Genomic DNA, 4,601 nt, shown 5'->3' with positions numbered 1-4,601 from the left:
AGAGTTGTTTAAGAATTACTGTAATTACAAGCTCTGATCCTTATAAACAAGTGGTATTACTTACCTGTTCTGTCTACAGGCATGATCACACCCAGCAGAATAACATCATTTATCTCATCTTTTATAAAGCCTGCCTGAATAAAAGACAATTTAGTGTGTTTGCTTCCTATAGGGGGACAGCATAACAAGAGTTAGAAATCTGGACTTTAATGTCAAAATCACTTAGGTTTGAAAGCCATTAAATTACTGTGTGACTTTGGGCAAAATTTCCCTACCCATAAAATAGGAATAATAATAATAATAACAGTGCCTATCTCAAGGGTTGTTGTATTCCATGAGATGATATGGTGAAAGAACTTGGCACACTCTCATAGTTAACAACCAATACAAATTAGTTACTAGCTTGACTGGCAAATATCGAACCCATGTTTATCAAGCTAATGTTGAGAACATGAGGACAAGGCAGACTGGAGTGGCTGAGTGGCTCAGTCAGTTGAGTGTCTGCCTTTGGCTCAGATCATGATCTTAGAGTCCTGGAATCAAGCCCTGTGCTGGGCTCAGGCAGACTTTTTTTTTTTTTTAATTTTTAAAAAAGATTATTTACTTGAGAGAGAGAGAGAACACACACACAAACAAGGGGAGTAGCAGAGGGAGAGGGAGAAACAGACTCCCCATGGAGCAAGGAGCCTAGTGTGGGTCTTGATCCTAGGACCCAGGATCATGATCTGAACTGAAGGCAGATGCTTAACCGACTGAGTCACCCAAGCACCCCCCAGACAGACTTTAGATATGAATTTTCTGTTCTCTCCCAACATTCTACTATTTATTGCTTTGAACTTTCTCAGCCTTTGGATCTGTTGGCAGAAATTGGTTATGGAGCTAACTACACAAGTTCAACACAGGCACAATCTATTCTGCTGCCCCCTATTAGCACTTATATTCAATCTGAAAGAACCTGAACAACGAAATGGTTTTTATAGATGAGTAAGGTTACTCTTTCCGTTGTCAAAACTGAAAGGCAAGCACTATTCTATGTGCAGATAAGATAATTCTTACTATCTCAAACTCAGAGCTCCTGATAAAACTCTCTTGACTAATCACTGCCCAAAAAGTTAGATATTTGCAAAATAAATTTACATTTCGTAGGTACTTGGTAGATATTTCTCACCTTGTCACTGGTTTATGATGATACAATAATGTTATATAAGTTATTTGTTTAATTACCTACGGGCACACCACAAATACTTGATCCCATAAGATATGGCAGGATATAGCATGCTGTGACTCCTGGGCATGTTTAATTAAGATTTTAATTTGGTGTTAATATTTTTTAAAATATATTTTTTAAAGATTTTATTTATTTATTTGACAGAGATCACAAGTAGGCAGAGAGGCAGGCAGAGAGAGGGGAAGGGAAGCAGGCTCCCTGCCGAGCAGAGAGCCCAATTCGGGGCTCGATCCCAGGACCCTGGGATCATGACCTGAGCCGAAGGCAGAGGCTTTAACCCACTGAGCCAACCAGGCGCCCAAAAGATGTTTTTATATTAAGATTATATTGATGCTAAATCCAGCTGAAATTATTTGGATGTTCATTATACTACTCTTTGAGCTTTTCTGTATGAAAATATAATAAAATTGGAAGAATATTATTTTGGCTGTGTTCTATGGCAGTAATGTTTTAGGGTCTCATTTGTGTGCTATGCAGACTCAAAACAATATCCTTGAGAAAACCTTACACCTGACTTCAGTTTTCCCTTGTAGGTGAGAAACACCTTTAAAACAGCTAGCTGTCCTTTATACCTCAGCTTTCATAATAGGGTATACTCTACTCTGAATTGTCTATTAAGGCATATGTGTCTGAATTTTGACAACTTAGAACAGCTATAGTCCAGGATTTAGCTGGGAGTATAATCTCATTTTGTCATCCAATATTTATTTTAAAACTCAGTAGGGAGAAGCAATTTTCAGGGAGGATTATTTAAAGTATACATCAGTTTATGCATTTTTTTCAAATAATCTAGGCTAAAACATATCCATGAATTAAACCAGATCAATAGACAGCTGGCACCTTGCTAGACAGTGTCATAGTTTCCCAACGCATATATATTTTACCTAATTGTACTTTTGTGTGATGTCAACAATGTATATCTAGTGTTATGAGACACAGCAACTTTTGTTGCATCTATTTTAAGGATATCTGAAAATGGTGTTTATTTCTATCACAATAACCATTTTTTTAGGACCCCAGGGAAAACTCTATCTGATCTTGGTACCAAAAATAGTTAATAGTATTAATCTCAATTTAGAAATTAAGAAAGAAAGAGAAAATTAAAGAAAGAGAGAGGGAAGGGGAGAGAATGAGAGGGAAAGAGAGAAAGAGAAACAAAGAAAAAGAAACAAAGAAAGAAAAGAAAGAAAGAAAGGAAGGAAGGAAGGAAGGAAGGAAGAAAGAAAGGAAGAAAGAAATTGTCCATCTACCCTCTCTGACTCCTTCCTCAGAGAATCCTAGCAAAAACATTAAGTTTTGGTAAGAGAAGTATGGAATATGCTGAAATCGATGCCTTCCTACAATCCAAACTGCAAAATACTTCCCAAAGCAGACACATAAATATCTTTATGGAAAAAGTAGATCACATCCTTCTGCAACCAGCAGAATATTTTGATGCTCCAAAATCCTAAGCCTTGCTTCATATTCCTTAAGTCTCAGATCTGTAGCACAAACTGCAACGGGTCAACCGGTTGAATTAGTCAGGGTTCTCCAGAGAAGCAGGATCAATAGGATATTTAGAGACATACAGGTTTCCCCCACTATCCTGAAGTATAACATTCATATGAAACCTTTTGTAAGCTGAGATGGTATAAAGCAAAAAAGCAATTATCATTCATTTATATTGAACATCTTTTTAGTGTTCCCAGACCCCAAAATAACCTCTCTTAGGCTTTTCTAATACCTTAGGAGACATCTTGCTAACAGATAAACAAAATAAGTCCAGACAAAGCACAGATGCTCACAGACACTGCTTGAAGCTATGGCAACTTGGGACACCTGGGTGGCTCAGTCAGTGAAGTTTCTGACTCTTGGTTTTGGCTCAGGTTGTGATCTTGGGGTTTGTGAGATCGAGTTCTGCATCAGGCTCTGGGCTAAGCAGGGAGTCGCCTTGAGATTGTCTCTTCCTCTCCCTCTGCCCCTCCCACTAGTGCCCTTTCTCTCTCTCTAAAATAAATAAATCATGAACAACAACAACCAAACAGCTATGGCAACTTGATGCTGAGATGCTGAGTGCAGCTCCTGAGCAAGGAGCTTGGTGGGACCACTCTTACTCCTCAGGGTGTGCATAGCCTCTGTAAGTGCTTGATGCAAGATATGTTGAATACAATTTTCGCTTTTTAGCCTTTTTTCATATCCTCTTAAGCAACCCTAGAAATAAAGTCTTTGGTGCTTTATTCTTTTTTTAAATAAAATTTTACTGTATGTATAAATTATATACAAACAAAACACATAAATCTTTTTTAAATCATTTTTTAAAATTTATTTTCAACATAAGAGTATTCATTGTTTTTGTACCACACCCAGTGCTCCATGCAATCCGTGCCCTCTCTAATACCCACCACCTGGTTCCCCCAACCTCCCACCCCCCCATCTCTTCAAACCCTTCAGATTGTTTTTCAGAGTCCACATTCTCTCATTGTTCACCTCCCCTTCCAATATCCCCCAACTACACATAAATCTTAAGATTCTAGCGTGGTTAATTTTTGCATAGATAAACGCCCAAGGCAAGATCTTCTTCAGATTCCTTTCTGTTAGCAAAAACAGGTACTAACTAGGTCTTTTGTAAAAGCAAGAGGCACAAAGCAAACTTTTGAAAAGCGGGGATACCTGTATATAAGAAGAGATCTATTACAGGAATTGGCTCCCACCATTATGGAAGCTGAGAAGTGCCACATTCTGCCAGCTAGAGAACCAGGGGAGCAGTGTATAACCCATTCTCTGTCCAAATGCCTGGAAATCAGTGTAGCTGATGGTGTAACTCCAGTTACACGTGAGAACTGGAGGACTGCTGGTGGACCTGGACCCTGAGGGCCCAGAACCAGGAGGGCAATAGAAGATGACCATCCCAACTCAAGATAAGAAAAATGGATATAGACAGAGAGAGAGCTCACCCTTCCTTTCCACCTTTTTGTTCTATTAGGGCCCTGAATAAATTGCATGATGCCAACCAATGATGAGGGCAATCTTCTTTACTCAATCTACTGATTCAATGTGGTTTGATAGAAAGAGACAAGATTTGGAATTAAGAGATTTGGTTGGGTTTTAGAAAGCTGATAGCTATCAGAACCTGGGCTTCTTAAACACTGGTGTCCTTATGTGGGAAATAAGAGAGACTCTGATGCCTGCTTCACAGATCTCTCAGCCTTCCCTTCTCCTCCATGAGGTCAGCAGAGCAGCAGCTGGGTTAGAACACCCAGTGGGCTGCACCTCCTACTAGAGGTTCATGCTATCTGCCCAGGGCTCTGCCTCTCAGGGTGAGCCTGGGGCAGTCATGTGAGCCTCAGAACTTACCTAAGGTTTCCAGGATCCCCAGCTCCTACCTTCCCTTTAG

This window comes from Lontra canadensis, unplaced genomic scaffold (genome assembly GCF_010015895.1).
Source record: "Lontra canadensis isolate GAN:19392208 unplaced genomic scaffold, GSC_riverotter_1.0 scaffold33, whole genome shotgun sequence".
Lineage (NCBI taxonomy): Eukaryota > Metazoa > Chordata > Mammalia > Carnivora > Mustelidae > Lontra > Lontra canadensis.
Note: the sequence above shows the minus strand (reverse complement) of the source record.